Raw genomic sequence first — 10,215 nt, forward strand, 5'->3', positions numbered from 1 at the left:
CCAAACCCCAAATATCTGAAAAAATAGTTCTACAATTTGCCAAACCAGAAATAGACCCAGGCCCCTCCTTCCTTTCCATGTGATATGATGACATCATAGGCATGGGACTCAGTGGCTATTTTCATATGCCCCCACAGCTTGAGCAATGTGAATCTCAAGTCCTAATTTAAAAACTCTGAAAAAAATTTTTGAAAAACATTATGACCTTGATCATAAAGTAAGGACCCCAAGTTCAGGATTCTAGTCCTGACTTTGACAGCATTTCTCACTGTCTGATGTGCTAAGTGATCACCTTGTTCTTTGTCTTAGCTGTGCGTGCAGGTAAGAGTTTGTGGTTTATACACAAGAATAATAGCTTTCAAAAAGTCCTATATTTAGATTTTATAAGTCTTTAACTCATTCATATATTGCAATTCATAATGCTTAATAAACTCCTAGTCATATCCAAACAGAGGGCAGCAGTCCCTTTTGCTCAGTCATGGCTCTTCATTTATTTCCCTGGAAGGTAAAATACAGCCACTTTCCATTAATAATACCTAACACTGACTTAGCTGAGATCATTGTGCTATGAAAACTTCGGGTTGGGGAGGAAGGATTGGGGGTAGAGAAGAAAGAACTAAAGACTAAAAGGAAAGAAAAGAGGCTGTGGCATGAGTCCCTGCCTTTTGGGGAGAACTAAGAGAGACACGTTAACAGCATGCAGAAGCTTCACACTGATGTACTAGTTCAAATAGCAGGCTTCCTGGGGGGAGGGAAGGGACCGACTCACTCATTGCTGGGACTAGGAGCCCAGCAGGGGGCCAGTAGAGGGGCATATGAGTACCTCTGAGCACATGACTTTGAAGAGTGGCAGTAGAGGAATAGCTACTGCAGCTACATGGATGTGTTTCTTTAAGCAGATGAATTCAGAGTTAGGGGCTCAGCCCAGGAGGGATGTGGGCTGGGGGTCAGGAGGGAGGAATGAAGGCAGCAGTCGGATGTATAGACACAGATGTGGCAGTGAGTGCACTGCGTTACTGTGACCTTCTGGTTGTCCTTGACTGGAGCACAAGGGCTTGGCCACAAGGGGAAGAGCATGGAAATGGAAGAGAACAAGGAGGGGGACTGCCAGTGGAGGAGGTGGTCCTCAGTACATTAGGCAGTGTCACTGAGGCTTTGAGCAGAGAGTGGCAGGATGAAATCTGGGCTTGAGGAAAATTACTATAGCAGCTGTTCATAGACAGGAAGCAAGCGAGGAAAGAGTGGCATTGCTAAAGCTGATCATCGCATTCTGGTGACAGGCTAATTACCAGCGGTGGATTGTAAACATTACAGAATATCGCTAGAGGGTGAGGACATCAGCTGCCACATCTGTCTTAAGTATTAAAGCCATTGTAGCAGGATAGTGGGAAGAACTTCTTTCTTTGTCCCATGGTGGACCTAAGGAGACGTTAGGGCTCTTGATGAAGCAAAAATTCATATTCCAAGTATATTGAAAGGGTTGCTGGGGGCCCCAGGTTGTCATGGAAACTGGGCAACAGCTTTTAGCTAAGGCCAGCAGAAGGTGATATGGTTCAGGATATTGCCTTTTGCCTGGTGGCTTTGATATGTTTAGGGAACTGGGAATGCTGGGTGCAAAGCCTGGCACTATGTCTGGTAGCAGAATTCTCTGATGGGGACAGCAGAGACACCATAGTGTAAGTACAATGATGCTGAGCTCTGCATTACTGGACTGAAGAGCAGCAGGAAACCGGTGGCTTGTTACCCTTAGACATTACAGAGATTTTTCCAGAAGCAGAAGCAGCAGCAGATTTTTCCAGGGCCTGCAGCTACTTTGAAGGACCATTTCTCACTTTCCAAGCAGTAGACCTTCTGATGCTTCCACCTGGGGTGGCATTGGGCTCCTATTAGAGAAGGCAGGTGGCAGTATGGTTTAATGGAAAAGAACTACTCTGGAGTTGGACCAGCCTGGGTTTGGATCCCAGCCATTTCCTAGGTGAGGGAGGAAGTGGTTGAAGCTCTCTGAGAGCCCCTACCCATGAACCATAACAGGATTGCTGTGGGGGACATGTAAGGGAACACACATATGCCCTAGGAATGACGGCCACTGCCCTATTGGAAAGCCTGCATTGTCTGGGGGAAGAGCATAGGCCTAGAGGGACACTTGCCTAGATTTGAAGACTGGCTGTGCTGCTTATTAGCTGTGAGGGTTTGGGCGCATTTTATAGCTTCTGGTACACATTTTCTCATTAAATAATTATGATAGCTAGTACTGATTGCTTTCTGCATGCAGGAAATATTCAGAATGCAACATGTTAACAATAATGCTGTAGGGTACCATTTAAAAACCCATTTTACAGATGAAGAGACTGAACCACATAGAACTGAATGATTTTACTGAGTCATATGGCCGGTAAATGGCAGTGCTGAGATTTGACTGGCAGCCTAGCTCTAGGGTCTCCATATGAACTACTGTGCCAGACATATAAAACGTGAAGATAATAATCAACCCCTAGTTTATCAAAGTTATCAGCTCAACCTTAAAATGCCAGGGAGCTAGTTGGCTCCTAGTGGATGTTTATAAGAATTATCATGGCAGCCTGGCAGCCCAAGCTGCTTCCTGTGGCTGTATAGTGGGAAACATGAACTCTCGCATGCTGTCCAGCCAGAGCTTAGAGAAACCCTCATTGAAATCCTCATAACATCTCTCCTTTTTTTTTTTTTTTTTTTTCAAGGAGAAGCTGAGACAAAAACAGCAAATGCTCCAGGTCATAGAGTGATGCCACCAGGATTAGAACCCGAGTCCTTGTCTTCCTTTCCTCAGTAGGCACAAGGTCTGACTGAATCTTCTTGAGTTACATATTTTATGCCAAGGACCAGTCACATTTTGCAGTCTACTGCATGGCTGTCTCATGTGGTGTTGCTGGTTTCAGAGCAGGCATAGACACACCTGCACATCAGGGCTGAAAGGCTGCAAAGGCAGTTAGTCACTACATGTCCCATCTCCTCTGTTTAGGGGAGAAATCAGTAATTTTGCTCTTAGTTTTTGTAGAGGAGTTTCCACTTATAGGACACCCCCCACACACACACACGCACACACAAATACCTTCCTGGCTTCTCCTAATGGTTCATTGCAAAGAATAAATAGTGTGGGAAAGACCTAACTATGTATGGCTGCTATTGACCCTCCAGCCATAGCTGCTGGCCACTTGAAGCTGCTTTTGTCACAACATTCCTTCTTTGTCACCAAAAATGCCTGGGTTCAAAGAGAAATGCCAAGCTTAATCTTTTTTTTTTCTCAAAGTTTTATTGATAAACAGATAGCAATGAGACAGTTTCAAATCAAATCGGAAGGACAGTTTCAACAAATAATACACTGCATATATTCTTCTTAGTGGTTAATTGCTGTACAAGATGCAGACTTGTGATCCTATTTACAAACACCATTAGAACAAATCATTCTATTCCTTAAGAGAATGCAACTATATATCTATCCCAACCTCTTTGAATACACAGATACAAAATGGACATTCATCGGTATACCCCATTTTTTCTAAGTTCCGTTATTGAATATTATAGGTGTGTAAACTCAGCAAAATATTCTAAAAGAGTCCAGTAGTCCATAATAGCGTTGGGTCTTCTGTTTAACTGGCAATGTCAGAAATTATTGACCTGAGTCCCCCACAGCTCAACTTAACAGCATGGCTTTATTTCTTATATTTCGACTTCATACTTTTCTACTGGATGGTTAAGACCAAGGTAAAGCAGGACCTACGCAACAAGAGTTGTAGCTTTTAATGCCAAGCTTAATCTTAACACAAAAAAATCTGAGTGTTTTGTCTAAGGTAGAATTTTGGAACTCGACAGTCTTCAGAGACAGTTGGACAGAAATAAAAAAGGAATATAACCCTGGCCTTTTTACTGACACATTGGATGAGTCATTTAATTAGCCTAGGATTTAGCATGTCCCATTCTAACAGGGACGTGGTCGTAGCTGCTGCTGTGGTCACAGGTGCAGCAGGGAGCAGAGTTGCAGGGCACAGCCTTGCTGGGTGGCATAACCATGCATCAGCTTAGCTTGTGTCTTGGATGGGACTAGACTTAAGATGTATTATTTTCTGAGGAGCTAGTGAGATAGCTCAGCGGACTAAGTGCTAAACTCAGGGACTAGGGTTCAATCCCCAGCCCCACATGCCATGCTGACCCTGCCCCGGGGGCACGCTGAGCCAGTGACTGAGTCTGGGTGTGATGGTGCATGCCTGTAATCCCAGTGCTGGGGAGGCTGAAAACGGGAGGATCACTTCAAGCCCAAGCTGCGTAGTGAGACCCTGTACCAAATACATAAATGAGAAATAAATAGATAATCATTTTCCTTAGCAAAGAACTTCTCAAAGTTTTCATTTACAAAGCAAGGGAGCTAAACTGTCCACACTAGCTTCAGGGTGGAAAAGAGGAGAGATGAACATGACTGAGGATGAGGAGCCTGAATTTGGAATCAGAAGCAGAATTTCTGTTCAGCTCCTCCCCTTTTTAGCCTGCCCCTTTTTAGCTGTCTTCCTTAACCTTCCTCCAAATGGAAACAATCATAGTTTAGAATCATTTTTTCTGTGGGACACCTATATAAGATAGGTAAGATAAGATATACTTGTTTCCTTGAAATTAGTACATAAAAGTACCTCATACATTATTTGACCTTAAGAAGTATTAAAAAAAAATGGGTAAATTTCTCTGAAGACCTTGTGACTTTCATAAACCACACTAAGAAACAGTCCTGGAAGTCCTGTCATAGGGCCCCAGGCCTGTTCCTCAAAATTTCCAATGGAGCATTAACTATATCATGCAATTTTTCTTTATTTTTTGTTCTTAAAATAATCACTTCCTCCAGGTGTTTGTTTAATTTTTTTAATTCAAAAAAGTATACATTGTTAAAAGGATCTTTTAATGCTTCCAAGACAGTGGATGAGACAGAGTCATTTTGTTCACCTGAGCTTCCCGATTCCAGAAAGGAGTTGCGGTAAAGAAGACGAGCATCCAGGGTGAAGATTAAGGTTAGGTCACACACAGGAGGGCTGTCTGTGGTCCAGAGCTCTTTACCCTCCAGAAGCTATTGAAGGTGAGCAAGAAATAGCAATGACATTAGAAGGAAAAACAAGTCTCTCTCCCCATGTAACATACAGAATAAGCTAAGCAAAAAAGTAAGATTTTCATTTGTAAAGCAACGAATTAAATATGGGGTTACCCCAACAGGAGGTCTTGTATGGTTGTGATGTTTACTTTATTTTGTGTATCTATTTCATGGTGCAGGGATGAGAACCAGGGCTAACCAAGTGCTCTACCCTTATGCCTCTGGCCCTGGTTGTGATTTTTTTTTTTTTAAAGAGCAAAATAAGAAAAATGACTAAACAAGCAAATTACAAAAAGTAAAAAACAGGACCTTGTGTTTGTCTAAAATTTTTAGGAATGTACAACCGCCCTAGCTTATCAGAGCCACAGAGGGAGTAGCTCTGTGGTAACGAAGAGGTGATTGAGGCCAGTGCTGAGCTCAGCCGAAGCTAACCCTTGGCCTCCACACGCTCTTCTTACCAGGGTCACTTCCTGTCGCAGTCACACTAGAAGGGAGGACTGTTTCCATTATTTTAATCAATTAATAAGCTATAAGAAAAGAGATGTTATGCACTTCAAATATAAAAAGCTTCCATTCTGGCAAAAGCCATTTCAGAATTCTTCACGGTTGACAGGAGAGGGAAGGAACCACCTTTTGGCAAAGATTTGCCCTTCCTGGAACAGGCTCAGGGCTGGGACCACTATCTGGCATCACCCTCAGAGTTTATCAGCTGGTGCAGGCGGCTCTGTTCATTGACCACAGGGCTATACCCTTGTGTGTGTCCCAGAATAGCGACAGCTACCTGAGAGCATTGCAGTCCTCAGGGACTCGTTATTGTCCCAGATAAACAGCGTTGCCACAGCCAGCACGTAATGGCTGTATTTAACTGTGATAAGTAATGGGCAGCCGTGCCCGAGTGAGTGGCTCTCTGCTAGGACTCGGGTAATTGGACAAAGGCGAGCTGGTTTGGCAGCAGGCATTTCTTGTACATCATAGAGGATGCTACAGGGTTTTAGACTCCTGGGACTAAATATGACAGGCAAGGGGAACTTGCCTTCTACGTGAGTGAGATAGGACAGGCCTACTAGGTTTTGATGCAAATCACAAGGGTTTTTGAGGCAGGAAAGAAGAAAAGTTTAGAAACAAGTTAGAGTAATAGAAGTAGGCTTTTGGGGTAGCAATGGGATCTCATCCCCCAGAAAGGCTGTCTCTGAAATGTTGGGTTGTGGAATAAGCCAGACATTTTTCTCTGCATACACATTTATGTTGGGATGTGGTGGTCTGGAAATCCTATGAAATAAACAGCATATCTTAAGAGGTGAAAATGGCCATCTTTTAACAGTGTCAGCACAGAAAAAAGTGTTAGCATTTGGGTACATTTTCCTTCTCTATGGTTGTCTGGAAATTTTTTGTGTGATTAGAGAAGATGAGAAAGTCATGTTCTTGGCATTGCTTCCTAACAAAGTGGGAATGTGGCTCACCAGGTGGACAGAGAATCTCTCAGCACTTTTATTGAGCTGTTATAATCTTCTGATCAGGTGAGAAAGGCAAGTGATGGTGACCATGGATGGGGTACCAGGCCTGCGTAGCTGTGTGTGAGGGGTGGGCTATCTTACCTTCTCACAAACACCCATTGAAAGAAAAATCCCATGTGTGAGGTTCAAGTATGGCTAGTTTCCTAAAATCTGTTGTGTGGGGCACTCAAAAACTTTGAGGGTAGTGTGTGTCTGTGTGAATGTGAGTGTGTATGTGTGTGTGTGTGTGTGTGTCTGTGTACATGTACTATGAGAATACACACATCTTAAAATGAAGAGCATAAAGAAGACTCCAACATTTGGGACTTGAAGGTCCAGAAATTAGTGGGCTTCTTTACATATTAGTAATCTATGAATGTCCTCCTGATCAAGTTTAAAATACCACATATTTGCTGTAGACTTTTGTTGAAAGAGCCTGCCATCACAGCATGTGTGAGATGGAAGATATGATAGAAAGTCTCACCTGGGCTTCCATTTCCTAGAGGAAGAATCAAGGCTCGGGGAGGTGTGGATAAGGACCAGGTACAAGGGTGCGCAGCTATGGTTAGGGCATGCTGGACTGTCACATGGGTCTCTGCCTCACAAGTGTATAAAATATTTAGACAGAGAGGACAGGTTCTTCCTAGGATCCCCTTGCATGGCAAAGACCAAGGCCCTGGATCTCCCTGCCAGGGATCACTTTCTGAAAATCCAAGCCTACTTCCTTCCTGCTCTCTTGGGTTCTGTGCCTTGAGTACCAATGAGTATCAGAAAAGTGGAGATATTTGGTTCTTCATTGTCATTAGTTCCAGATTTATTCCTATGTCACCAAGGGGGCTGCCCTACATCAGCCAGAACCGGAAGCCATGAGGCTGAGGCTGAGTTCAGTATCACCCCCTCCTCAGATGCTACTGGCAGACAGGGACTGGTACTGCCACCCTCTGGCCTTTGGGGGTGTCCCAGGCATGGAAAATGTGTGGTGAGGGAAAGACAGGCACATATGGTCACTGCCATTCTCTTAAAATCAGTGCAGTATGAGGCAGCTTTCAAAGCAGCAGGAACAGGGGCTGCAAAAAATAGAGCATCGTGCAGCTGCACCCTTTAGAACTTTGGGGGAAAACACATATTATTTACCAGACAATAATAGATACCAGAGAATAATAATGATTATTATAGTGTTTGGGATGGCAAACGCTATAGTTAAGGTTCCAGAATGGCTCTCATTATAATCCCGTTTTCCCAGTCTTATGAAAGCCTGAAAATTTTCTCCAAGTAGGCTGAGGCTAGGCATACTTGGTCTTCATCCAAAGGTGATTTGAATACAAAGAAACTTGTTTGAGAGAGATTCCTTTTTTTTTTTTTTTTTTTTGTAGTGATTACACTAAAGAAAAAGCTACATCATTGAAAGGGCAGTTGCAGCATCCTTAAGGAAACAATTAAAAATGGTGTTTCCCAGTTATTGGGAGAAAATGTTAAACACCTGGGTTTCTTTTCCTTTTTCCCCTTTAAAGAAAGACTTTGGAGGCTCCTTGGACTCCAGGATGCAGTCACTCTTGGTCTCAGGCCCAGAGGTGGGGATGGTTTCCCTCTCTCCACAGCAATTTTCAGGCTGTGCTTGATACAAGCAAAAGAACTCTCCCAGAGGAAGCTACTCCTGTGACTTTGGACCTACTTGTCATTTCTGCAGCTCTTTCCCAATCTTTTATGGCCTCTCACTTGATGGTGGTTCTTGGTCAGAGGGGAGAGGAAAGAAGAGAGGGGTGGGGAGGGACAATTGAGCTCTTTATTCAGAGATAAATATTCCCATTTCCAAATCTGACTATGCCAAATGAAAAAGGTTTCCATGGCCTTGTAATTCCATCCCTATTGCATATTTGTGGTATTTTGCATTTTCACTTTGGTTATTCAATATACATATTAAATGCACACCAATCTGGTGATTTAATGTGATTTGGGGAACTCAGGCATTTCCTGTTGCACACATTGAGATTTTCAAGCCTTGTTTCTGATGATTACTGTTGTTGCCATTAACACCAGGATTTGGATAACAGGGCTCAAAGCACAAGCTTTTACTTAGCCCTCCCAGTGGGCATTTGACCTTCTTGCTCTGACCCTAAATTCATGCTGCAAACACTCTGAGGAAGTCCAGTCTCTCTATAGCTTCCATTTTTCTTCATCTGTAAAATGAGGAAGTGGTAGTGTATCATTAGGGTCCCTTCAATCCTGAATTCTATCACTTCTCTCAAACTATTTGTTCCTTGTTCTGACAGTCATCTAGTGACTGTAAAGATGGTTACAAGTCCTGTTCCCACCTTACAGTAGCCCATTCACATTTCTGGTGTCCCAACTGACTGGCAGGAAGAAGGATGGGGGCTTTTTGGAGCCATAGTGAAGGAGACCTGCTTGATTCTCATTCACTTGGCAAAAGTGTGTGGAGCACCTACTGTGGGCCAGGTGAGCCTTGGGGGCTGAGTGTGGAGGCATAGACTAGATACCTCCAGCCTTGGATTCAGGGGTGTCATCACAGTTTGCTGGGAGGACTTCTCAGTGGCTGCTTTCTGAGCGCTGAGGGGCCTCGGCAGGCTGAACTCTAGGCTGAGGGATGCAAATGAAATAAACTAGTAGGGGCAAAGAGGCAGGGCCTTGTGTCTGTCATCAACATGGAGATGGGAGTTTCTCAAAAAGAGACTTGCCTGGCAAAAAGTCCTGTGGGACCTTCTGCCCTGAAGCCCAGGACCTGGGGAGAGGTAGAGTCATTGTCTTCCAGGCTGGAGTCTGTTTGTCTGGATATAAGGAGCTGTGAGCAGGGACTTTGACAGGCAAGGCCCACAAGCAGAGGGGCAAGCATTTCTCCCAGCTCATGGCCTCCATAGGGAACTTCTGAAGAAAGGGCCACAGTGCTTTCCATTTGGCACAGAGTGAAGCTCTGGTCCTTCCTTCAGCAAACTTCAGAGCTGACCACAGAACACAGAGCTGAGGTCTGGACCTCCAGAGCCCCTGGTGACCTTGTCTGGCTTTGAAGCAACCTTGAACGACTCAGAAGACCTGTGGGCAAAGTGTGAAGTCATGTGGGGGTGAAAGCTGTGGGGCTGTGAGGATGCTGTGGTCTCGGGTGAGGGCGTGGTGCACCATGCTCATTATGGTATTCCAAAAGGCAGCTTGAGTTTCATTTCCTCACACAGAGCTGGCAGGGCCAACCCTGAAGAGACCGTGAATGAAACTCGGGCTGAAATCATGCTGTGCTGCCTTAGTTCTGGAGACACATCTTAGGTCTGAAGCAGCAACCTGGGAGCTTGTTGTTCCTTGATTCATCCCCGGTTCCCCCGGCTGGGTGGGGTGGGTGGGCAGGGACTTGGTCCAGTGCATTCTGATGGCCCCTTTTCCTCTCTTCCCAGGAATGCTCACTCCCAGGGTACCTTGCATGGAGAGAGGGCACGGAGCGGAGCAAACTATGTCACGCCATTCAATGACACCAGCTGGTCAGCTCACCACCCCCTCTGGCTAAAACTCAAGCAAATAAAGCTGCTTCCTGTCATTAGGCATCTCAGAGGAAGCAGCCCTCCCTCAGTGGCCTCTAGTCCAGAGAAGCCAGCACGTCTTGGACCCATCCAACGGGCC

The 10,215-nt window shown here is 44.7% G+C and overlaps 1 protein-coding gene across 3 annotated transcripts in view; it reads left to right on the forward strand.

Annotated features, from left to right (window-relative positions):
• The window catches only part of Sobp (sine oculis binding protein homolog), a 171,555-nt gene extending 161,480 nt beyond the window's left edge, over positions 1-10,075 (forward strand). For all 3 annotated transcript variants that reach the window (XM_023722352.1, XM_023722353.1, XM_023722354.1), the window contains one exon: positions 9,993-10,075. The gene's annotated coding sequence lies outside the window, so the exon portion shown is untranslated. The remainder of the gene's footprint in view (positions 1-9,992) is intronic.
• Positions 10,076-10,215: the final 140 nt, after the last annotated feature.

This window comes from Octodon degus, unplaced genomic scaffold, assembly GCF_000260255.1.
Source record: "Octodon degus isolate 3935 unplaced genomic scaffold, OctDeg1.0 scaffold00090, whole genome shotgun sequence".
NCBI classification, from domain to species: domain Eukaryota; kingdom Metazoa; phylum Chordata; class Mammalia; order Rodentia; family Octodontidae; genus Octodon; species Octodon degus.